This window comes from Xenopus laevis, chromosome 5S, assembly GCF_017654675.1.
Source record: "Xenopus laevis strain J_2021 chromosome 5S, Xenopus_laevis_v10.1, whole genome shotgun sequence".
Classification (NCBI taxonomy): Eukaryota; Metazoa; Chordata; class Amphibia; order Anura; family Pipidae; genus Xenopus; species Xenopus laevis.
Window position 1 is genome coordinate 98,165,601 of NC_054380.1, and position 27,609 is coordinate 98,193,209.

Below are 27,609 nucleotides of genomic sequence, written 5' to 3' on the forward strand. Positions count from 1 at the left end.
TTTCAATACCGAGCCACTTCACTTACTATCTTGGCTGCTTCCTTAATTCCAACTCTCACACAAAGTTGGTCAGTGCTGCGAAATATCTAAAATCAGACAACACAAAACAGTACTGCCCTATGTGCGCTTCCTTCTCTTTTCTCTTATAGAAATTTCATAACAATATAGCACAATGTTTTCTGGTGAAAGTAAACACTTTTTATTCTGCCAACAACATCAATTTAACGGCCTCTTTTCTGATTGGCATGGCAGGATGAAAAGTGCAAAAAAATTGCCCAAAGCACCATGATTTTTGTACTCTGCAGCATAGCCCAAGTTTGGTGCCCATTCAGGTGCAAGTTTTTAAACTTCAGAATGAATACATATCTGCCGGCATTCAGCACATGTGCAAGAGTAAGCACCTATAGCTGGTTTCAAAAACAGGGTTTCATCTTGCCTCATCTTGCAAGGTGCATAGCAGTTTTGTGCCTCTTAGTAGTCTTGCATTTGAGTCCAGGACATTAATAAATTGTCCAAAAAAACCAAGAATGATCAAACTGCGGTAATGAAACTCATATCTGCAGACAGAGAGGAGAACAGCATAATAAAAACTATCATCTATCTGTTAAAAATCTGTTAGCTGTGCCAAAAATATAAAATCCACATAAACTAGAACTTTGGCAAAATATTAGAATAACAATTTTATTAAATAATTTGAAGCACCATTTCCCAAGCATCCCTATTTTCTATAGTCTTACTGTGGGGTTTTCTTAACAGGCAAGTCATATTGTGATTTGTCTTTAAGGACATGTAAAGTGCATTTCACTAGGAGGGGTGAATCAATAAATCACTAAGATGTGCTGCACCTCCATTTTACTTACCTTTCTCCCATTGTGCAGATTCTTTGTAGTCTACTGTGCATGAGAGTTTTTCTAAGGTTGGTGCAGTGTTCTGTGAAAAGGAGCACTGGCCTGAGGAAAAACTAAGTGATCTATTTCAATTGGGTAGGGGTAAAATTTTGCCTCTCCCCAGTGAAATAGTATTTATATGTCTTTTCAGTTTATCATTAAGTATGTATCTTAGGCTAATGCCACACAAGGCTATTTCTCTGCCTATGTTTATACGCAGGCAAAGAAACAACCTCATGTGGCAGTAGTCTTAACATCTTGAGCCTATTTAGGAGACCCTTAATTTAAGGCATTCTCTGATGCTGTGGGATGAAAAAAAACGGATAGCAAACACAAAACCTGCTGGGCAAAATATAGGAGGCCAATGTAAGTTACAAACTGACTGTGGCAGAAGAACTGGTGGATTTAAAGAATATATTTGACTGGTTGGTTGGTTGGTTGATTAGTAAGCCATTGAGTTCTAGCTGGACACTGGAAGCTAAAACAGCTGGCCATTTGTGATGTTTAAGAAGCAGTTTCCTCATTTAGGAAGATCATTTGCTATGCTATATAATTCAGGGGAAGGAAGCACCTCACTGGGTTGGCTCTGACTCTTAAGAAGCTGGTTCTATTTCAGCCAGGGCACTATCTGCAAGTACTTTATATATTTTTCCCATGTTTGTGTCGGTTTCCAGGCTCCTGATAAAATTGTCCAAAGAGGGTCTGAATGTAGACCTTGTAAGCTCCACTGGGACATGAATTGATGAAAATAAAGTAGACAATATTTCTTTGTTGATTCTAAGTTAAAAACACCTCTATGTAATTAGGGTTGCCACCTTCCCCCTTTTGCAGGACCAGACAGGGTATGGGCAGTGATGTCACAGGGAGGGTGTTGGTGTTGTCAGAGGTGGGATCAGTGATGTCAGGGCAGGGTTATTGCTGATCGCCATGTGCATCTAATAGTGTCCTGCCCAGTTTTCGTTATTTGGAAAACTGGGCAGGGAGTTTTGACCCAGACAGCCCACCAACAGCTGTCCGGATCAAAACCGGTTAGGTGATAATCCTATATGTAATACATCAGTACTGATGAAATATGGAAGTTCTCTCTTTCTTAGGGATTATATATTTGTGTCTGGCAGTGTGTGGCTGCCGAAGAACTTGTATTTTGGATATTTTGTGCTATCCATTCTGAATTATTATTCTGAAGTATTACCTTTCAGATATCTAACATTTTTGGTATAACTGGAGCTTTAACACATTCTAGTTGTCTCCTGTTAAATAATGCATAGATTTTTTTCTTCATGTACCAGTGGTGTCAGATTACTCATAAAATAAATTAGCAGTTTCAGATATCTATCCTCGTAATGTTTTAATGAAGTGTTGTTGGTTTTTTCTGTAAAGAACATTTTAAGCTAATATTGAATTTTATGCAAAAATGTTCAACTGCTTTTGAGATCTGATCTGAGAGTCTAGTTATATTCATTGGGCTGGGACTAGGCAAGAAACTTTGTGTTACTGATATTTGTGTCTATGAATCTGATCCAGATTGATGTAAGGGACTCGTCACCAGGCATGAAATTATGTGACGTACAGCCTGCTTTTTTGAAGAGCAGGCTACACAGACAGAGTGAGAACAATGTTCAGCTGGCTAGGGCTGTCATAATGGGAGGAGGGCAGCTGGGTTTTCACAACTTGACATCTCTTTAGACATTACTGATAACCATAACTAACCATACTATAATAGTGCAACCACATGTTGCCAGTGCTGCCCTATGGCCATAAATAAATTATTTTGAAGCATCTGGTGTGTAAATAAATGCTGAGACATGTTGGATCACAGATTACTTATCAATCATATGATTCAATTCATATTATATGATCATATTATATGCAAACAATATTGGTTACACGTCATTAAACTTAGTGCCTTCTAATACATCAAAGGATGCAAAGATTACCATTTCCACTTTCCCATATGTTATCAGCAGGGTTGCTGGCAGGATTTCCATTTTTCAGAAGAACTACATTATTTTGACCAAATTATGACGTGCCACACACAACTACAAGCTTCAGCCAGGCAACAAAGGCCATCAGCCCTTGCAACTGTAGTCATTTTGGAATGAATGAAAAATCACCTTTTTACTGAAAAAAGTCCAAAAATGTGCCGTTGCATTACTTCCCTTGAGCAGACAGCTCCTAAAGGCCATGAAGTCGTATACATTTTTAGTTCTAAAAACTGCAAACACAGGACACTGTATTGATGGATCAAATTAAACATAATTCTTTTAACTTTATATCTTGATGATTTACCTTTCTCTGCGCAAACATACAACATAGTAGCTGATCTGTGGGAAACACATTAAACAAAGTGACAAGAACATTAATGTTATTATTGATTCTGAAATGTTAAAATTTTAATAATCTGAAATTTTTTTTACAGCGCGTAGGATTGCTGTGCTTGTACGTTTCCGGAGCAGCCTTCGTTTTCTCTGTATTTCTTGTTTGTTTTGGCCTGAATCTCAGGAATGATACAGTGTCTCAGAACTGACTTTTCCATGAATAGCACATGGAGCATCTGCTATATAGTCAGTTCAGCTGCTTTATACAAAAATAGAAATGCAATTGCTGTAAAAACATTCAAACCAAAACAAATGCACCTCTATATGAATAATAAAAATCTTAAAGAGGAAGAAATGCTTGAGATACAATATTCCTTAAGTCCACCATGTTAACCACTATCGAAAGGGGGTTGGGAGTTTACGCAACAGCAGCTGAAGGGAAACTGGATGGATAGCCAAGATCTGCAAGCTTAACAGTAAATGATAGGGTTATCGATTAAAAAAAAGTTACGTTGTACATGAAAACAATTAGAGTATGACTAATTTTAAAATACAAAACTGGGGGGATTGTGGAAGCACTCTAAAGGCTAAATTAAAATATATTTAAGTATAATGGAAGTGTTTTTGGAGGCCTTGGTATATGAGTGTAAAAGGGAAAAAAACTGTTATTGAGGGAGAACGCCTGCCTATCATTAAATAAACATATACAAATACAATGTGAACCTCTAGTTTAATGAGATTGAAATATATGAACAAATAAGGTACTATAAAGACAGGGTCACATTACACTCTTTTTAGAGTAGTAGTGGTTATAGGGAACTACAAGCAAAAACAGAGCATTATAGTGCCTGTATACATTTATCAAAGAAAGCAACGATCCCTTATTAAACGTTATACTTTGGGCACATTTAATACATAATAGGCACATTCCACTTATGTAGCTTTTGCCAATGTTTTCTTTGGAAAAGTAAAAACTTTCCTACCTGATATGATTTCAGTTTTGCTTCTGCCTGGATAAGTGTGTTAATACCAGTGCTTAAATGAAATCTTGTAACCATGGATATCTGACCTTTAAAAAAACAAAACAGTGTAATGATATTTCATGTATTTAGCTGAACAGCCTGTCTTGAAAATAAAATTCTATATTTTCCAGTTCTTACTTTAAATACCCTTCTCTACTTTTGGGATCACCATCCCTTCAGTATTAACTTATGCCTTTTCCTCTTTCTTTCAAGTGATTAAGTGAATGTATGAACAGCTAGTTTCTTCTTTGGCAACACACTTCTTTTGGAGTTAATGCAGACTCCCCCCAGTTGAACACTGTCACAGTACCTGATATATACCTAAAAATATTCAGTGATCCAGTGGCTTAACTATAGCGTAACAAGTCTGTTACATCTGCAGTTGCTTAAAAGCCTGCCATTTATGCCCAATCATTTGGACATCTATGTCCCGTCAAATCCAGTTTAGACCATTCAAATCTTCTGTTGAGACATTATACATATTCTGAAAAAGCTACATGTTTATACCTGTTCCTTATAAGTAATCACTTGCTTACTTGCTGAACGTGCTTACTCATTTTCCCTGTACTGTAACCCAATCTGTTTCAAGTTTTTTTTCATTCATAACATCCTTGTGCAATTTTCTGCTGGCAACTGAAACTAATTTCAAGGTGAACATCATAAGACATCAATTCATATAATAATAAATACAGGTGGAAGCCTAACAAACAGGGCCTTCATAGTGACAAGACTTTCTCATGACTTGCTGAACCTTGTACTGTATATAATGAAAAAAAAATGTTGCCTTGTCCCTTTATTCGGTCATGGATTTAAGCAGGGTTGGCAACAGAGGTAAAACTATTTTTAAGAAAAGGGCAGGGTGCAATTGCAGAAAATGTTTATTGTTTTAAAAACTATAAATATACAAGTTCTTTGTCTCTTCTCTCTCTTTATATGTAACTTGATCTGTTACGATTTTGCAATAACCCCATAAATGTCACTGAATATTATAAACACAGGCTCCTAGGATTGCAGAAATAAATTCATCCCAATGAGTTGGTTTATAGCTGATAAAACAAAATGATGAGAATAAAAGAAAGCCGAAAATGTTAATTATTTCGATATACTGTAAATATGAAGATGTTGGGGTAGCTTACACATTTTTTTTGCTTTGATGATTGAAGCAGGAACAGAGTGATAAAGTGTTACATAAATACTTTCTCCAAATGCTGGCAAGTGCAACTAAATTAACATCTAGGGCCAATGACACATGGAGTGATTTTACATGGGTGACACACTGCCTACAAATGCCCATTTATTGCAGTGCATTTAAGTCCATGGCAAGCATCTCAACAAATGCACCTAATCGCCAAAATATCCAACTATATATTTTCATTCAGTTATGCATGTGTGCTTCTATGGAAAGGCATTTTCAGGAGTTTTGTTGCGTCACTCGGTTTTTAAAAAACACCCTGTGTTATGGCCTTAACATGAAAGTCTGAGATACAAAATAGGCCCTGGTATCTGAAGTACACAGAGGTCTGAACAGCCCCCCACAGGCCCAATGTTAGGAATGGCTAATTCTAAGCAACTTTTTTAAATGGCCTTCATTATTCTTTTTTATAGTTTGCGTTCTCTGCACTAGCGTCGTGCAGCGCCCCGACCCTCTCCTGCGCAGAAAATGTGAGCGCCGTGAGGAGGGGTGGGCGGCAACCCCTCCTCACGGACTACCTCAAAACAGTGCCAGGTTCTTTCCCCACTATGGTTGCCACGTGACGCATGGGCAGGGTTGCCAGGTTGGTGGTTTTCCAGCCAAATCTGGCTACTAATTTAAAGCCCAGGCGGGTTTTGAAAGTACAAACTAGCCAAGGAACAGATTTGGGCTACTTTTTGCCAATGCAGCCAATGTTTTTCTTGCCCTAATGTGCTCCCAATGCATGTTGGGTAATGTAGTTTTTGGTTAACAATTTGCCAAGTTAAATGTTAGACTACAATACCAAGCATGCAATGGGAATTACTTCTGTAGAAGTCGGGAGTTACCAGATTATGGGCTCTTTCCATGTCACTCTTAAGCATTCTCGCATTTTCCGGTGACTTTCCTCAATTTCAGACAATTTTGGGGCAAAAATCTGACTTCTGGCCAACAAAATGTCTACATGTTGAACTGTTTTACCAATATTAATTGAAATTGTATATGTATTTTGGCCTTATTAATACCTCCTGGACCCCCCTCTATAGTTACACCCCTGGCGACGGGCGAATCTGTCCCATTTTCCTTCATGGGAATATATGCGAAACAGTGAAAATTTGAAGACTTATTTTCAAATATATTCATTTTTCAGAATTTTTCTTCTTTTCCTTCTTCACTGCACAAATTGTGCTATACTTGGGCTACTTTTGAAGTGACTCTTGGCTAGTTTTGGCCTGGTTTTATAGCTGACTTTGGCTGGTTTTGAAAACCCCGCACATGGGACATTTGTAAAGCCGGTCTGGAGGGACCATAATACAGAGGCTGATGAGGTCTGACCTCCTGACAGTCTAGGGCCAGTGTTGAGAGAGTTTTCTGATTTTACACTACTCGCTGTGTGTGCATATAACAGATATATGTATGTACTGGCACTGTATGTATATACACACAGACACACACACACAGTTGCCTTACTAAATCGATTCTGGGTCACCTTTGCTCAGTAAAGTGACCCACTGCAGGTTACCACAGAGTATAGCTTGCATTTGTACACGCCACGCCCCTGGTGACATCACTGGCAGTGCTGCAAACTTATTTTCTGGCTCTCATAGGCTAATAAATTTAGAGGGTGTGGCAATTTCCCTAGCCTGTCTGGTGTGCTTAGTCTGTAGGTGTGAGAAATTGTCGTGCTTTGGTAATTTTTAAAGCCGCTGAAGGTTCTGTGTGAGAAACTTTAGTCTGGAAGCAGGAATCTCCTCATCACGGGCACAATGTGCTTTCCCTTGGCACAGGGGCCACAGGTTGGTACAAGCGCTACGGAAGCCGCGAGTATTATAAATGCGATGAGGGTCAGACGTACCGCAGCCTTTATAACTCGCCTATTTCTATGCTTGACTTATTTGTATGTATTTACGCGTTGCGCTCGTGTGTTTATGTCAATGCAGGCGATAGAGTTAGGAATTTAGGTTCTACTGAGTTTTTCCAGTGATGCTATTGCTTAGCCCGAGATATACTAAATGGTGCGCCCCAGCCGGCTTTCAATTGTTGATAAAAAGGAGGCTTCTGGGAAATGTAGTTCGGCTACAATGTAAGGTGTTGTCTAGAGCCAGTCAGTTTCTGGGTCTCTCTTGTTTAGTCTTGTGCTACTGCTTAGAGTGAAATGGTCAAGGGAAATTGTTTCCCAGGGTTTTGACTAAAGAGAAAAATGGCTTCACCTTGTCTGTAAAAAAAAAATATCAAGTGTGTTTTGTGTTAATGAATGATTTTCTTCAGGTCATACTCCGTATTCAAGGTTATGGGAGAATGTATTTTCTTGGCTGAGCAGCCAGATCATTAAGCGCAAATGTGGGTCTGTGGCTTTCTGAGTTGTCAAGTGGCAGCTTCATTCTTACTTTTAGCCACTCGTATGTACAGCAGTGTTTGATCAGTCACATGTTCATTTGCGGCGCCACACAACGAGCAGGAATCCATGACTCAATTGTATGAAATGATTGAGGTCAGATCAACTAGATGCATGACATGATCATTCATCCTTTAAAATGCATGCATCCATACAAGTTTGGGACCTGGGGTTTTCCAGATAAGGGGTCTTTCCATAATTTGGTTACCATAAGGGTCTGGCCACAAAAATCTCATCTTCTTTGCAGCGACTAATCTCCCCAAACTGCCTTCCGCCGGCTAAAAAGTAAAGCGTCTGGGGTCAGGCACATGGAGCTCTTTGTTTTCCGATGTCGCCCAAAGTTTCTTTGTGAGGCAATTACGGACGACCTCAGAAAACTAAGTGCTCCATGTGCCTGCCCCCAGGCAATTTTAATTTTAGCCGGCTGAAGGCAGATCGGGGCGATTAATTGATGCGAAGAAGAGGAGATTTGTCACCTGGCAACTAATCTCCCCGAATCTGACCGTGTGGCCAGACCCTAAACCTGGCCATAGACGCAAAGATCTGTTCGTACGAATCGAGGATTCGTGCGATTTTCGGACCGTGTGTGGAGAGTCCCGACATTTTTCGTCCGGCGGAGATCAGACGTTTGGTCAATCGGACAGGTTAAAAGATTTCTGTCGGCTGCGGGTAATATCTCTGCATGTATTGCCGATCATACGATTACCCAATTAAACATCAAATAAACCCAATTTTTTCCCTCAAATAAGGAGTAATTATATCTTAGGTGAGATCAAGTACAAGGTACCATTTTATTACTGCAGAGAAAAAGGGTATAGTTTTTAAATGTATGAATTTTTGATTAAAATGGAGTCTAAGGAAAATGGCTGTCTTGTAATTCATAGCTTTCAGGTACCAGATAATGGATATCATAGATATAACAGATATAGTCGTACAAAATAGAGTTTAGGCCATCTGTGGAGAATTATTGTTCCCATAAATTTCATACTGTGGCAATAGATTTACTCAATCTGATAGGTTGGAAAATCTCAGTCAGGTAAGGATAATATCTCTGCATGTATTGCCTGACAATATCCATGGTTGTCTGTCACTACTATTTCTGGGACATAATTTTTGTTTGATTTGCCAGTTAATGGGCAGAACATGATCTGATTTATTTTTCCTACTTTAATCCTACAATATAAATCTGAATGGGTTGTTTTAGATCATTGCATTCACACGAACGTTCGATATCTGACCGTTCTAATACTAATATCTGTCCGACTATGGCAAGCTTTCATCTTCCTTGCGGGTCTGTACTCCGGAGGATGAGGTTAAAGGAGAACTAAAACCCCAAACTAATGGAAACCCCTACCCTCCATAGACTTCCCCCCTCCCTTATCCCCCTGCACAGGTGTTAATACCTGTAAATGCCCCTAAGTCGTTAATTACCCCTTGATGCAGAGTCAGGGCAGCAGAGCTCACGGGCAACATCTTCACCTCTTCGGGAATCTTTGGGTCCCTTCAGCAATTCTGTTGGCGCATGCGCAGTTGTTCGGGACCGGAAAATTGCTACAACTGCGCATGCACCGATGCGCCACTTACTTACTGAAGACTCCTGAAGCAGTGAAGATGGCGCCTGTGAGCTCCGCTGCACTGAATCTGCATCGAGGGGTAATCAAGGGCATTTACACCTGCACAGGGGAGAACAGGGAGGGGGCACTATGGAGGGTAGGGGTTTTCATTAGTTTGGGGGTTTAGTTCTCATTTAATGCTGAGCACTGAGTAAACTAAGGAACAATTTATTTTGCCAAAAAGGTGTATGGGTAAATGCCCTAAGGCTTATGGCACATGTCCTTTGGATCATCACAGATTTCCCAAAATAGGAACGGGAAGATACTTCTAATGGTAAGGTGGGTACTATTCAGTGTAGGAGACTTCACATTGACAAGCGGTCCCTGCCTGCTGGCTGAGGTGTCTGCCCTAGACAGCATGGTGTCTGTTCAGATGAATGGGAAGTGTCTTTCAGCTGACAAGGGCATGTTTATACCAGTGAACAGAAATGTCTGTGTGCCACCAGCTTTATCTGTGTGACTTTGGGCTTGCTTCGTTTTTGTTTGCACAACTGTACCCTGGCAAAACCTAAATGGATTTAAGTAGAGGAGTCAAAGTTAGTTAAAGCAAAGAAACCCATGGAAGCCCTACTATTAAAAATAAATGTTATTTGGTGCTAATTAAAACAGTATTTGTAAATGGTTTCTGAATTTTAATGTTGAAGGAACAGCAACATCTAAAAAATAAGTGTTTAAGGGAATGACAATATGCATGTACAGGTAATGTTGCTCTGCAAAGGTGTTTGCTTCAGCAACACTAGTATTTATATAAACAAGCGGCTGTGTAGTCATGGGGGCAGCCATTCAAGCACAGGATACACACAGTAAAGATACAGATACACTATGTAGAATCCCATTGCACACTACAGAACATATCTGCTGTGTAACCTGTGCCTTTGAATGGCTGCCCCCATGGCTACACAACCTCTTGTTTAAATAAACTATATTAGAGTTTCTGAAACAAACACCCCAGTTATACCAGCACAGAGCAACAGTACATTATATTTCCATTACTTTAAAACACTTTTTGGTGTTACTGTTCCTTTAATATTTCCTTTAAGGAAGGGCCAGCCTATGGAGGCCTGCAGGTTTCATATCCCAGGAGGCAATGCCAATGTGTGCTGTAAGAAACTTTTGTTCTCTTGTGATATGTTTCTTTTTAGGCCATCTTGGATTTATCCGATCAATTAGATAATGATTTTAGTGTTTACAGATTCATTAAATTGAATTATGTGCTTGGGGTTCATAATGTATATGTTTTAATTATCAATTGATTTTGAGTATTCCTGTATTTCTCCTTTTAATTAGTATAGTAGGAAATGTTTGGCAACTAAGTATAAATAACTTCAGCTGCAAACCATAAAGCAACAGGTTTTGCCATCTCTGAAATTGTACGCATGTCCCTATTGCCATAATACATGTCAGAACAGAGCATATGTATAAATAAGTAGGTCATACAGGAAGCATGTATTTGTCCACAGTGATTAAGGGTAAGCCACTAATCAGAAAGCCACTCGTATTATCCGTAAAATGCATTAATATCTCGTTCATTTTAATCGGATACACATTTTAATGTGTTGAGGAGGAATTTAAGAAGTCTTTTCACTGTAAGGCATTATCTTTCATATTCATGAACTAAATTAGGATGTATCTTCCTTTTATTCTCTATAAACAGGAACAATAAAGGGTATTTTGTGCAGAAACTTTCTTGCTTCTTGTATTTATGTAATTGACTGTAGCTGCTATACTAATTGACTTGGCTTATAAACGCTGACCAGCACCCCTTGCAGCTCAGCTGTTGCAGGGATGCTGGGAGTTGTACTACTTCAGTGTTTGGTATTCCAAATTTAGCCCACCTTTGTATTATAATTGCATACTGATTTGCATAGTAAAATCATCCAGTCTTGACAAGACTTCAATTTGTATTACTATACACAGGGTTATGTACATTAATTGTAATCTGTTTACAGCCTGTTTTGCTGAACTGCATTCCAGTAGGCATGCAATCAGTTCATTTCCATCCATATCACAAATCATTTTTGCAGGTAGGACAGTGCCTTAATACCTGCTATACATTGCCTGCAGTATAATGCACAGGTTTCTTGCCACCCTTTTGAAAAAACACATGCAGAATAGAATGGGTTTAAGAGCTATTTGAACTTGTATATGTTATACACTGTATTTATGTTGATGCCATCCCCAGCACTTCCTGTAGATTTTTTTTCTTCCAGTTTTAGAAATTATAAATATTTTTAAACGCACGGCCACCCAAACATCCAGAGGCAAAAATACTATAACATAAATATTGTTGCTAGCTTTGCCTGACACAATTTGCCAAAGTGAGTTAAAGTAGAAAAGTAGTATCACTGTGAAAAAAATTGTCTTCGTTATGTCCTTTGGATAACAGAGATGCTTATGCTATGCTTAGATGCCTATTTTATTTTGCTTACATTCTAAATTTGTCATTCCAAATATTTCAGTGAGCTACACAAAAGACTCTGGTCTGGTAGATATACAACAAATTCTTATCATGAAGCAGCATGAGATTGCTACAGAATCCTCCATGCAAATAAAAATGTGATCAGATTGATGGTAGAACTACACAATAAATAAATGCTTACCTCTGTTGCATGCGCGGATTCTAATGTAAGTAATGGGAATGTCGCACGTAGAAGCTGATTTCATCCGCTTCTACGAGCGTCATTCCTATAACTTACAATAGATTCGGCGTATGCCACGTGATGCCTGCGTTTCTTCCCTTCAGAACGGAGGTAGGCGCATCATGTAGTTCTACCCTAAATCAGATAGTTTCCATGCAACTAGGGATGTGCCGAATCCACTATTTGGGATTTGGCCGATTCCCCGAATCCTTTGTGAAAGATTCGGCCGAATACCGAATCTGAACCCTAATTTGCATATGTAAATTAGGGGTAGGAAAGGAAAAAGTGGAAAAAATTCTTCTTTTGTGACAGTCATGTGATTTCCCTACCTGCCCCTAATTTACATATGCAAATTAGGATTCGCTCCAGCCAGGCACAAGGATTCGGCCAAATCTGAATCCTGCTGAAAAAGGCCTAATCCCGAACCGAATCCTGAATTCGGTGCATCCCTAGTCCTTTGTTTGTCCATGGGAAATACACTCACTGTGGGGAAACAGTCATCCTTGACAGATGAAAAAGCACCGTGCAGCATTTTCAACAGTTGTGTTGGAAATCCTTCATGTAGTTTACTGATAGGATTGTAAAATTGACCATATTGTGTGTGACTGTGATAGGGACTTTAGATTGTAAGCTCCAATGACGTAGGAAGAGATGTGAATGATGTCTAGTCTCTGTAAAAGTGCTATGTAAATGTGGTGCTACTATATACATAATTAACATAATGATACAATGCTGCTTACAACAGCAACCAATTAGAAAAATGTTTATAACATTCTACTGCACGTTAGAAAATTAAATAAAATAACTTTTTAGCGCTTATGTTTGTAAATGGACAATATAATTAATACATTTATGTGGGTCATTACCTTTTTTTAATGTTTGTCAATTTACGTGTACAAAGTATTTTAGCTGTGTTGGCAAAGCACTGGGTCCAGGGGCAATCCTCTAATATTGATAATGGACTTTCACTGAACACATTCACTGGTTGGAAGATGATCCCCCTAGAGAGATCTAAATGCAGACGTTTCTGTTCATTAGATGCTCCAGTTCACAGAAATAAGTATGTTGTTTCCAGAAAATCCTCTGTGTGACTACCTCTTTATGTAGCTCACACTTACGCACTTATTAAATTATTGCTGTTAAGGTGACAGTTTGTGAAATATAGGTTGGTAAAGATATTCTTAATTCAGATTCAATAGAACCTGAACTCATTTATTTTGTACTTTTGTTTTGTACTATAGGAAACTTTACAAATAAAGGGCAAGCTTTGATTCAGCAATTGCATGCAGAGAGTCACAAAAAGGTGGCTGTTCAAATTTGTCATGAATTGATTAGTAAAACTGATCTTACACCAATTGACTATACAGAATACAGCTGTCTCACTGGAACCAGGATTCATCCCTTCAGGTGGTGTTTATTGCTGACAACCTGCTCATAAGGTACAAAGGCCGCTATTTGTTTTATAATCTAGCTGTTAACGTGTGGCACAAGGTAATAAGCCTCTGCACACAAAATTCCTCTGCATTATAAAAGAAACAAGGGCCTTCCCCTGGAAACCAAATGTATCCAAGTATTCTTATATGTAACATGCCACCATGGAAGCCATTTCACTGGTCTATTATGCACCAATCACAATAAGCTACAGTTAAAGGACTTTTACACACAGGTGTTTCTTTTTTATGCACTTGACACGTCTCGAAGGCATGCTCCTTAACGCATTAGATCATTGATTCAATTATATTCTGCCTGGTTATACTCATGAGTATTCAGAGTTGTGTTTTACTCCATTTGTGTTTCATTGTGCTTTTTTAGACTCCACACACTGCATTAAACTGCAAACTCACTTAGCTGCATTAAAAAATGCTATATACGTGACTGGAACTACATGATTTTACTTTTGGAGCTCATGGGATTTGGGGGAAGCTTCCTCAAGGTGGTCGGGGCCTTCTATAACCAACCCACAGCTGTAGTTAAAGTGAACAATAACTTAGCCACGTAGTTTCAAATCACCAACGGCACTAGACAGGGGTGCCCATTATCACCCCTACTCTGTGCAATATGCATTGAAACTTTGGCAATAGTCATAAGACACAATTCGGATCAATTCCGACAAAATTCTTATAAACTCCCCCTCTTCACAGATGACGTCCTCCTGACACTCGCACAACCATACACATCTCGTCCAAACCTACACAAAATACTCCAGGAATACGTTGCCCTATCAGGCTATAGGATCAATAAACCTAAACCCGAGGCCCTTCCATTATATGTCCCACAACATATTATAAAACATTTTAAATTAAATTTTAACTATGCATGGAAATCTGATTCAATCAAATACTTGGGAATTCGTATAACTAAAAATGATGAAAGCCTGTACGCTAGCAACTCCCCCCCCCCCCACACTGCAACAAACCAGGAAAGACTTTGACAAGTGGAATCAGGGAACCATGTCTTTGTTTGGGAGAATGACCTTGTTCTTGACAATATACATACCCTTTGAAAGGTGGTGTATTTTGTATCTGTGGCATGAAGAGTGCTACATAAGGTTGGGACTTCAACATCTGTTGTTCTTACTTTTTTTTTTTTTTTGTTACTGTGTTGACAAGACTAGTAAAAAAAATAAAATAAACTGTAGCATGTTATACCAAAGATTTTTATGGAGGTCACTGGCAATAAATGTCCAATGGAAAGCCACATCTGACTCTTACTACTTCTAAAGGTGGCATGTATTACAGAATAATGAAACGGAAAGCGAAAGTTACTACTGTTTCATATGGATGTATGCAAGAAAAGTGGAGATTGATTCTTCCATGTTCCATTCCTTTTTTTAACAATATACAGAATAATATTCATCTGCAAGACTGTTTTCATTTTATTATAATACCAAAACTGATAATTCTATTCACCAATAAGTTTGAGGGAAGAAAAAAGTTCTATTGCACTTTTGAAGATTACTTTGCAGAGGTAATTGCTAGGGAGGCTTTTCATGCTTGGAGGCCCATTTGTCAAAGTCCAAATTTATCTCATTATTTTCTGAAAAATACTCAGACCAAATCCACATGGGGTTTCTCCCCTTATTTATCAATATATTTTCCTGAAAATTTCCCGTGCGGGGAAAAAACCAGAAAAAATTGCGAAAAAATAAATCATACAAATTTTTCAGTTTTTCCACCCGAAAACCACGAAATCTTCAGATTATTGCACAAATTCCAGCCCAGATCAAGATATCTTCGGGACTTCTCCCATTGACTTATATGCAGCCTCGTCAGTTCTGAGATGACTGATTTTCGGATTCTGACTTTTCACATCCTTGGGTATAATAAATCCCGAAAAATGTGTGTTTTTTTTTTCCATGGGTTCATGGCATTCAGAGTTTAATCAATAACCCCTTAGTGTTTGCAATGACCAGGAAAGGGGGACAAATAGGGATTGGGTTCATTTAATGTTTAAATATTTTTCTAGTAGCCATAAGGTATGAAGAACCAAATTACAGAAAGGCCCGTTATCTGGAAAACCCCAGGTCCGGAGCATTCTGAATAACCGGTCCCATACCTGTACTTGTTTTAGTATTTTGAAGCTGGGGCCTTTCTGTCACTGCTTGGTGTGCATTCAGTTAACAGGCCACCTAGGTGCACAAACAACACCAAAGCCATTTCTTTATATCAGTTAACACAGAGTGAAGCAGTAAATATACCAGCAATACACTGTTGCTATGAGACTAAAACCCACTACTGCAAAGTTTGCAAGTATAGATTGTAGCAAGTAACCATAATCACAGCAGCAAATATTTGGAAGAAATTGATAGTCTTGATAAGACTGCATTTCTAGGTAACAAACTTTTCAGTAAGCCTGTTTCTGTAGTACCTGTACATGGATATCAATACATCACATCTGATTGCAGTGCTATTAGCTAGTAATGTAATAGTTTTGCCTTTCCTGCAATACTACCTCTATCTTGGCTTGTAACCAAAGACAGAATTTTATATTGTCATTTTGCAAGGAGAGATTGTATTTTTTGGTTTCAAGTCTCATACACAACCGTGGACAATTCATATGTTTTAGATGGATTTAGCTGCTCGAGAACACATTGTAGACACGCACAGAATTGTACAATACAAAGAAAATGTAGCATTAGTCCTGAGTGTTCATTCAATCATTTTTAACACATAATTTTCCAATTACAATTAAACTGTCTTTATTGTTTGTAGGACAGCAGCACAATGCAACGTTTCGAGCAGCACTCCACTCTTTGTCAAGCCACTCGAAACGTTGCATTGTGCTGGTGTCCTACAAACAATAAAGACGGTTGTATTATAATTGGAGTGCTGTATATTGGAGAAAAATTCATATATGTTGGAGAATCCTTGTACAGGTTTCTGGCCAAAACAGCAGGTGCGGTTTAACTGTAATTATACTTTATGTGCTCTTATACATAGTTTTTTATTGAACTCCACGGGTTCCTGCATAAACTCTGTGTATATGTAGCCTTAAAGTTCAAAATTGTACTTCCAACGTTTCAGGCCCAAACACTGCTCTTTCTTACTTAAGAAAGGGCTGTGTTTGAGCCTGAAACATTGTTGCTTGTTGGAGATCCCAGCCATGTAAACCAATAAAGACTTTTAAAATTGATTTAGGGAATGTGCTGTGACATCTATGGATAGCGATTTTGTTCAGTACAGAGACCGTGTCCCACAATACAGCATAAACAAACCTTTACTTCTAAGGATTATTTCAATATACTGTACTGCTAATGAGAAATGTGGCTAATGCAACAGTATGCCTTGAATAAAAAATAATTTTTTATAATAAGACAACGATTAATTTACTGGGGCTCATTTATAAACCATGGCCAAAATTTGCATATGGGCAGTAACCCTTAGCAAATAATCTGTCTCCTATCTGAACATATTTCAAAAAGATTCACAAATACCCATACGTGAGAGTCTTTTACTAGTGTCTTCATCATACTAAGTGAATTTTAAGGTGTACTTCATGTTCTTAATGAGCACAATACACAGTGTCCCACCCCTGGCCACATATACAAGAGCTTTAACTCTTTTTCTCAAATTTCCAATTTGCTTTTATGCAGAAAGTTAACATTTGCTTTTTTTCTGACTAAAATAATAATATGGTAGCATATTCTTTATGTCTGTCACCTTGTCTAATGTAAGTGTTATAAAATCCAATAAATAAACAACGAAATATATAATTTTTTATGTGCCATTTTCAATCAAAAATCTGTTGTGAGGTGATATCTGATAAAAATCTAAGTTATTTTTATTCAAACAGAGAATGCAAAACATGTAGTTAATCATTGGCTTGCTATTGGTTTGCAGGTCTGACTTTTATTGGAAGGTAAGGAAAAGCCTGGTACGGTATGTTTGTACAAGGATGGTTCTGAGGATCTTTCTGATAAATTGATTGATAACAGGTTTTCTTACACATTTCCTGCTGATTGGTCATTTTGATTGGCCTTGCTTTGAAAGAAGACACATGAGTTGTATTTAACCCTTTATCCAAGTGAATCCTGCTTCATTTATCCAAAGGAAAGTGCAAACCCCCATCTAACGGTAAAATTCTGAGCGCTTTTCATCCAATTTTGTGGGTCGGATTTTATCTGATTCACCATGCAGCAGCTCGAGATTTTATAGGAAACGACAAAATCTAATCCCACTAGGCTAGAATGTAAAGTCGGATCAAATAAAGTCGGATGGAGTCTTTTCTTTGTGCCTTAAAATCCAACAGTCAATATATTTCAATGAGAAAAAAAGTATATTTTCCGATGCCATCCATTTGTCAGATGAAGATGCAGCATTCACATACGACGGTCGTATCAGGTCTGATGGAAAATGTAGTTTATGCATCAGATTTTTTTCAATCAGTCCCATTGTATCTTGATCCGTGCGTCTACATACAACTTGTTGGATGTGTTTTGTTAATCCAACGACATCCGACAAAAGTGCTCGTGGAGTTAAGCCCTAAAAAGCAATATTTCCCTCAAAGAACTGAACCTTCTTGGAATCAAGTCCTGGATTCATTTAAGAAACAGTAATGCCAAAGAGTGAAAGGTAATGAAAATATAATGTACTGTTGTGTTGCACTGGTAACACTGGTTGGATGTTTTTGCTTCAGAAACACCTATAGTTTATAAACAAGCTGCCATTCAAAGCTGAAAAAGGAGAAACGGTACAGGTTACACAGCAGATAATTGATATGCTCTATAGTAAACAATGGGATTCTTCAGAATTTACCTGCACCTTTTCTCCTTTTTCAGCTTTGAATGGCAGCTTGTTTATAAACTGTATATCCTGTGCTTGAATGGCTATCCTATGGCTATACAACAGCTTGTTTATATAAACCAGTGATCCCCAACCAGTGGCTCGTGAGCAACATTTGCTCTCTGATACCTGGCTCTTTAAAGGGGTTGTTCACCTTCAGTTCAGTTGTTTTCAGATTGTTCAGCAAAAATAAAGACTTTTTTTCAATTGCTTTCCATTTTTTCATTGTTTTACCAAAATTAAAGTTTACAGTTTAATGTTCCTGTCTGCAGCTCGGTGATCCAGAAGCATTCTGAACTGTTACAATTTGCTAAATTTAGTGGCAATATTAGTTGATACAATTGGCAACTATTGTATCAATTCTAACAGCTGCCTTTAATGAGACACAGGTATTCTGCTCAGCAGAGGCAAAGATGATAAATTTATTAACTAAATGTATCAATTTAGAACAGTAGACCCTAGTGATGTGCGGGTCAGAGTTTTCCTGACCCACACCCGGGGTCCTTTAACGTTCACAGTCAGTTTAATCCATCAAGAAATCATTTACGTGATAAATGTTTCAGTCCCACCAGGATGTGCTGGACCTATTGTAATGTGAAAGAAACATCAATATTTTGTAACGACTTATCATACTCAATCCTAGCCATAAGATAACACTGTCAGAACCTCCTTTATAAAGCATTGATGGAATTTCTAGGGCAGGCCCTTGGGTCAGTTATCGGTCTATCATTTTAACTCCACTATTTACAAGATACATGTTAATCATATATAGAGGTGTGTCTTGTGCCAGAAAAAATATTGTGTGAAATTTCAGCGCACAGCATTAGGGGTGCACGCCAGCCCTATCCATGCCATCTTCCATAGGGCAGGCAAAAGGGTCTATTGTGCACAAGTTAGGGGTAGGTATGGTTGGAAGAGGGGATGCCTGTGTACCTCATGCCCTCATAAACACAGCACTGCAGAATGGACTTGAATGGTCAGTGTTTTTCCTTCTCTATATGTATATATATAAAGGCAAGAGAGAAAAACCGCACCAACAGGTCTTTATACAAAAATAGAAAACCTTTTATTCAACGTTTCGGCTCGACCGCTGGAGCCGGTTGAATAAAAGGTTTTCTATTTTTGTATAAAGACCTGTTGGTGCGGTTTTTCTCTCTTGCCTTTGACTATTGACACATGTAACCAGCACACAGGCATTGCTTTTTTCGGTTATCCGTGTGCACTGTACTCAAATTTGCTATATATATATATATATATATATATATATATATATATATATATATATATATATATATATATATATATATATATATATATATATATATATATATATATATATATATATATCTGTCCTTTAGGGGTAAATTTATCAAAGAGTAAAGTTCCGCCACTAGAGTGAAATTCCGCAGCTCTCAATTCATTTCTATGGGATTTTGAAAGGCGTATTTATCAATGGGTGAAAGTGAAAGTTCACCCTTTGATAAATACGCCTATAAAAATCCCATAGAAATGAATGGGAGAGTGGCGGAATTTCACTATTAACTTCACTCTTTGATAAATATACCCCATAGTGTCTGCACTCTAATGCAAAAACAAATCAATTTTCAGCCAAACTTAATATACAAAAATCATCATCCAACTGGCACATCCAGTTATTCCAAACACATTGTATAAAAATTCAATGTTTCAATCCTTTCTCAAGGATAGAACAACAGAATCTCAATAAACTTTAAATAGTCAATGTGCAATTAAGTGATCATCCAATTATATTGTTTGTTACTGAAATCAAACATGCTGTATCTTTTGCACATTCTTAATAACTGTTTAAGCCTCTATATGCAACAACGTATCACATTAAAAATTAATAAAAAGATGTATAATTCTCTAAAACCCAAATAAACATTTTGCTTTTTTTAAAGCTCACCCAGTAATGTCAGCTGTATCTTAGAAACTCTATACAGTGTCCATTTAAAATCCTTTAATTAAAAATCCTGTAGAGAAAAGAAAACCTTGTGTAGCCATTCTGTAATATTGTATTAATATAACTCAATAGAAACAATTTATGTATGGATACAAAATAAACTGCTCTCCTTACTAACCCTCTATATATACCAAATCTATGTCATCCTTGCCTATTTGTTTAGGTTTTTAAAAAACAGCTAAGGTTTAGTTGTCCATTTAAACATCTCGGACTTACAGTTTAAAGCTGGCCATAGACCTGCAGATTTTAGCCTTGTATCCGACAAACGATTGTACATTGCAATCTTCCTAACTTCCACTAACCATTCCGACTGAATAAAATAATAAAAGAACAATGCCCGGGACAGCAAGTCTCACTTGGGACAAAATAGTTAATTGGGCAGAATTATTTCATGGGGAAAACACAGGAAAAAGGGTAAAAGTTTAGAATTTTTGCAGCTTTTCACCAGAATTTGTTCTTGAATTCATTTGTTAGAAATATGATTCTCTTTGGCCCAAAGCAAAATTCTTTAGTATTGGTTGTATTTTTGTATGTAATTTGTATGTTCATTGTATACACCCATTGATTGTACAGGGCTGTGGAATATGTTATAAATAGGTGATAATAATAATAATAATAATACAAATTATACAGATAGGTTTTGTATTTTTTTAAATACTGTGTGTGCCTTTGAAGGTGCTTGAACATTGGCCACACATCAATGCTGAATTGTCAGATACAGGTAAAATTCTTTTGTTTCTACCCGTATATTTGGTGATTTAGTGGTTAATGTTAGTATAGAAAATGAACGATCTGAACAAACAAATGAAGTATGGCTGCCACCATTTTATCTTACTGTCCTCATCTTGTTCACCTATATCCAGTGTTCCATAGAAGATCTAGTACAGGTACAACCAAATGTCAGCAGTAGGGCAGGATGGTGGCAGTAACACTTCATTTCAGTTTGTTGAAGTCTATCTTCCAGCATCTTTTGCATTTGAACGGGAAATTCTTCACAATGACCTACAGCACCTCCAGGAAAACTATCCAGTGGTTTTTGGAAAACTTTCCTATTGATGTTCTATATTGATGTTGTTTAATTTTTCTCTCTCACAGTCTCTTGACTGCAGGGATTGTGCAGCACAGTGAGATATTTCCAGCTTTCATTTGTTAGCAATGTTATTTTTATTAAAGGAAGTTGCACAACTCTTCAGTTAGGAAATAAGCCTTCCAAAAAAGGCCACATTTAACATGGGAAGTTTGAAGTAGCAGTTGTTTTTTTGCACAGCACTTTACCGTACTATTGTAACAACTGCGGTACTTAAAATAAATTACCAATCTACGGGGGGCACCCCCCACTAAATGTATACATTTGTTGAGACCAAATTATTTTAATCTTGTTTTGTCCTTTTCTTTGTACTTTGTTCCTATTCTTGATTTTGCCTATTGTTTATTGATTTTAGACATGGTCTATAGCCCCCCATCTCTTTTGAATTCTTCCAGTAATAGGTTGTCAGGGCAGTACTCCCATTGCAATGTCTGTGCAGACTGACAGCTAGTTCCTTTTATGTGAATAGTAAATCCTCTTTCAATGGTAGATGCTGCTGTCAGCTTTGCCCTAAGAAATAGAGCAAAGTTGGGCATGGTCGTTTTCATTTCCATTGTTCTCACTGAGAGTCCCACAGCCGTGTTCTTAGGTCTTACTTTATTTGATACAAATGGTAGGGATGTAGCGAACTGTTCGCCGGCGAACTAGTTCGCGCGAACTTCGACTGTTCGCGTCCGCCGCAAGTTCGCGAACGTCGCGCGATGTTCGCCAATAGGCGTTCGTGTCAAAATCGTTCGACCATTCGGTCGCTAAAATCGAACGATTTTCGTTCGATTCGAACGAAAATCGTTCGATCGAACGATTAAAATCCTTCAATCGTTCGATTCGAACGATTTTCGGATGTTCGAAGTTCGCGAACAGTTCGCGAACTGTTCGCATTTTTTGCCGGTGTTCGCGAACGGCGTTCGCGAACACATACTCGGCGGTTCGCTACATCCCTAACAAATGGTGGGTGAGGGAGGTTTGCAAGGTTTTTCATGAGTTAAAGGAGAACAATACCCGAATAATGTAGGTCTCAAAAATATATTGCATAAAACAGCTCATATGTAAAACCCTGCTTCATATAAATAAACCATTTTCATAATATACTTTTTTAGTACTATGTGCCATTGGGTAATCCTAACAAGAAAACTGGCATTAAAAAAATAAATAAGGGCCGTTGAATTTAAGGTGCACACAAACAAACCATACATGTTAGGTCACATGAGCCAATTAACAGACAGAGTTCTGTCTTTTGCTTCCACACTTCTTCCTGTTACAGTTAGGGGCAGATTTATCAAGTGTCGAATTTCGAAGTAATAGGAACTTCCATAACTTCGAAATTCTAATAAAAAGAGACCAACCGAAATTTATCAAAAAAAAAATCGTTATTTTTCTGGGTGAATAGGCTGTTTTAGTTTGAAGTCGAATAGTACGAATCGAAGTAACTGTGCATTTGATCGAATTCGATTTAAAGTTTTTCCAAAAAGTAACCTTCGATTTTTCAGTCCATTTATTGACTCCAAATAGGTTCTATGAGGTCCCCCATATGCTAAAAAAGCAATTCGGCAGGTTTTAGGTGGCGAATGAAATCGAATTTTAAAGAGACCGTACATGATAAATTTCGATATTTGAATTTTTTTCAAATTCGAATCTAATTTGGGCTATTCCCTAGTCGAAGTACACAAAAATTAGCTTGAAATTCGAATTTTGTTAATTCGAATTTTCAGTTCGACCCTTGATAAATCTGCCCCTTAAGAGTTAGTATTTTTGGTCAGGTCAGACTATTACGAAATGGCAAGAGATGTAAAAGGGCAATATTTACTTAAATATATTTTCCAGTTTGGGAAGTTTCTTTAATATGCCACTTAATTTGATATAAACTATCTTTTGCATAAGTATTCATTTTGGAGGTATAGTTTTCCTTTAGAGCAATAAAACTGTGTGAAAGGAACAGTAATTAAAGTGAAATTGAGGAACATGGAGGATCAGACAGGTAATGTAAAAGTATAGTGCAAATACATGTACAGTATGGCAAAATTATAAATAACAATGTTATCACAGATGTTAAAATTTTTGGTGTCGGTATCTCTAAATAGTCCCAGATCACCCTGTGATACAACTGCCTTCGGGAAGATGTGGCCAGCTCACCCACCCTGACATCCCATCTCTTCAGAATCTTCAGAGCTCAGATATGGTATTAGGGAAAGTGACATATCTATAACATGGTACACAAATGGAACAAACATTTTACATTAAAGGAAAACTAAACCCTATAAATGAATATGGCTGAAAATGACCTATTTTATATACTGAACTTATTGCATTAGCCTACAGTTTCAGCTTCTCAATAGCAGCAATGATCCAGGACTTCAAACTTGTCACAGGAGGTCACCATCTTGGAAAGTGTCTGTGACACTCACATGCTCAGTGGGCTCTGAGCAGCTAATCTTAGGGGTTGTTGCAAATTATCAAGCAGAAAATGAGGTTGGCCTGTAATATAAACTGATGTTACAAGGCTGATTATTAAATTCTGATGCTAGTTGCACTGGTTTCTGTGCTGCCATGTAGTAATCATCTGTATTAATTACTAATTAGCCTTATATTGTGACATTTCTATTCTATGTGTACTGTATATTTTGAGTCTGTCCCTAAGCTCAGTAAGTGACAGCACCACAGAGCATGTGCAGTGAACCTGCAGAAAAGAAGATGCGAAGCTACTGGGGCATCTTTTGAGACACAGATCTGCCTTGCTAAAGGGCTGTGGTTGCCTTGGGCAACATAATGTACAACATTTCTGGCCTACTTCTTTAGTTAAGCTTTAGTTCTCCTTTAAGCCACGAATAGATGTGTTGCTTGTCCTTTATGATTTGATACAACGATTTTAACATTTCCATTGGTACATTTCCAATTCATTGTGTTACATGCCTGGCAATACAGATATGTGACCTGTTATCCACGCTTGGGACCTGGGGTTTTCCAGATAACAGATCTTTCCGTAATTTGGATCTTCATACCTTAAAGGGATACTGTCATGGGAAAAAATATTTTTTTTTCAAAATGAATCAGTAAATAGTGCTGCTCCAGCAGAATTCTGCACTGCAATCCATTTCTCAAAAGAGCAAACAGATTTTTTTATATTCAATTTTGAAATCTGACATGGGGCTAGACATATTGTCAATTTCCCAGCTGCCCCAAGTCATGTGACTTGTGCTCTGATAAACTTCAATCACTCTTTACTGCTGTACTGCAAGTTGGGGTGATATCACCCCCTCCCTTCCCCCCCCAGCAGCCAAACAAAAGAACAATGGGAAGGTAACCAGATAGCAGCTCCCTAACACAAGATAACAGCTGCCTGGTAGATCTAAGAACAACACTCAATAGTAAAAACCCATGTCCCACTGAGACACATTCAGTTACATTGAGAAGGAAACACAGCAGCCTGCCAGAAAGCATTTCTCTCCTAAAGTGCAGGCACAAGTCACATGACCAGGGGCAGCTGGGAAATTGACAAAATGTCTAGCCCCATGTCAGATTTCAAAATTGAATATAAAAGCATCTGTTCGCTCTTTTGAGAAATGGATTTCAGTGCAGAATTCTGCTGGAGCAGCGCTATAAATGGATTCATTTTGGAAAAAAATTTTTTCCCATGACAGTATCCCTTTAAGTCTACTAGAAAAATAATGTTAACATGAAATAAACCCAATAGGCTGGTTCGGCTTCCAATAAGGATTAATTATATCTTAGTTTGGATCAAGTAAAAGGAACTGTTTTAAAATTAGAGAAAAAAATGTTTTTAAAAATGTGGATTATTTGGATAAAATGGAGTCTATCGGAGCCTTTCCGTAATTCTGAGCTTTCCGGATTATGAGTTTCAGGATAACGGATCCCTGGATTATGGGTTTCAGGATAACGGTTGCCGTAGCTGTATAGCCATTTTGAGTACATGTTCTACACTACAGGATGTGTGGCTTCAGATTCTTTTTTTTTTTCTTTTTAATTCATCTGCATTTAAATAACAAGCTAAAGATTTTTGCACAGACTGTAAATAGGAGCTAAATACCAAGCTGTATCAAAGTAAAAAAATATTGAAATGCATACAAGCAAACATTTGGGAGCCTCACTTACCCTAACGTTGAGAAACCAAGAAACCAAGAAATGGTACTCACAGAGATATATAGGAACCTGTATCCGTGTGCCTTTCCATTCATAGAACAGAATGAGGCGGAACATGGGGAAAGCTTGTAGCCCACTAGCTGTTCTTAAACTGTGCTTGTAAGTGGGATGCAGGGAGTTATAGTCTTACATCAAATGGATGGCTGCAGCTTAAACTTCCATGCATATACTAAAAACATCAATTTAAATTTTTTTTCTTTTTATATTCATTTACTTTTTATAAAGTTACCCAAGAGAAACACGACATGGCGCTGGTTATATTGGATAAGTCTATGTTTGTGCATTGCTACTGGTTACTGTATTTTGCTTTGGCTTCTTATAATGGGGCAGTACATATAACATATAAGGGGGACAACACTCCATAAAACATGCTGTGATATCTATTTAGACAGCCATTCCAAGATAAATATTGTTTTTTTTAATTAATAATTTTGGAAAATGGGCAGGTATGAAAATGTTATACAGTGAAGGGGATCCACAGCTCATCTTATTGCTGATGCACAATCAATAGAATGGTTACCCTACCGAGTGTTGGTTGATTGAACAGTGTAGCAGATTGGTCCATGTGTGCCTGCCTTGGGGTTCCTTGAAAATAATAATATCAATGATTATTAAAAGCTTATTTGTCTTTAGCACTTTTCATGGCGTTCAGTTGAAGGTAAACATGCTCAGCATCACACATTTTCCCTTGAATGCATATTGTCATGGAGACAATCTGTCACAAATTTCCCAAAGATTAATCAAACCAAATGTTAATTTGGAACGAGAATTAAAGAGTTGGCTTAACAAAAGCTGCATATTATTACCCTTGGTTATTGTTTCTTAACCTTTTCTCAAGGAAAGCCAATGTATAACAATTTATAAATGGCACTTGGTGATATCATCAGTTTTAATGAATGTATAGTGGGTTCATTCTGTTACATGACTCGGTGAAACTTGGGTTTTGTAGAAATCCTGTACAGGTATGGGATCCATTATCCAGAAACCCGTTATCCAGAAAGTCCCGAATTACAGTAAGGCCATCTCGCATGGACTCCATTATAGTCAAATACAATTTTTGCTCTGTAATAATAAAACCGTACCCTCTACTTGTTTCAAACTAAGATATAATTAATCCTTATTGGAAGCAAAACCGGTTTATTGGTTTTATTTAATGTTTACATGATTTTCTAGTAGACTTAAGGTATGAAGATTCAAATTACGCAAAGATCCCTTATCCAGAAAACTCCAGGTCCCGAGCATTCTGGATAGCAGGTGCTATACCTGTACAGTATTTGGGGTATATTGAAGGGATTGCACTAAATTGTGGATCACAGACCCTTTTCCACATTTTGTGTTTGTTTTTGCTTATGCTCTTCTGATGTGTGAACTGTTCTCCCTGCTTTTCTTTTTTTATCTTATCTGTAACTAAACTGTTTGTGCTTGTTCATTTATTCTGTGCAAAGGTTAAATTATTGTCTATGGTAACAAATACGGTATGGTATTGATTCAGTTTTCCTTTATTTGTTATGAGAAGTTAAATGTCAGTACATCTTTATAACTATGACAACAGCCTTCCTTCCCCTTCGTGAATCTACCACTTGTGTTTTTCATTCTAATGACCCATTTATGTTGAATTTTCCTCAGTTGATCATGCAGCAGTATCAGCTATTATTCTTATCTGGAGTACTGTGATGACCGCAAAGAAAATAGTTTTTTTTCCTTTCACATATGAGAGGTCTTTATGCGAGTTCTCTGTATATGTCGGTGATTTCCTAAATCCGAAGCATCATTTCTATCAAAGACTCCCTGGTTGTTTAAAGGGTGTAAAATTTAGGTTAATACAAACAAAATCCAGTTTTCTTATAATGTTATGTGCATTTGTTCTTCTTATGTTCTTCTTTCGAGTACAGATTGGCATCATGCACCATTGCTGGACAATGTATACTAGTTTTTTATATACAATATACGGACAATATATACTAGTTTAGCGGTTTGAGCATGCACTTAGCAATACGTCTGTAATCTATGCCATCAGTATGTTTTGCAACAATACGTTTGCAACGGTCTTGAGGGAACTC

At 37.6% G+C, this 27,609-nt stretch overlaps 1 protein-coding gene across 3 annotated transcripts in view; it reads left to right on the forward strand.

Moving 5' to 3' along the window:
- The window catches only part of pld1.S (phospholipase D1 S homeolog), a 110,234-nt gene that overhangs the window by 31,904 nt on the left and 50,721 nt on the right, over nt 1-27,609 (forward strand). Inside the window, exon 1 of one of the 3 annotated variants that reach the window (XM_018265700.2) lies at nt 7,033-7,194. The exons of the other annotated variants lie outside the window; for them this stretch is intronic. The gene's annotated coding sequence lies outside the window, so the exon portion shown is untranslated. Of the gene's footprint in view, nt 1-7,032; nt 7,195-27,609 lie in introns of those variants that run through there. 3 annotated transcript variants of the gene reach the window in all.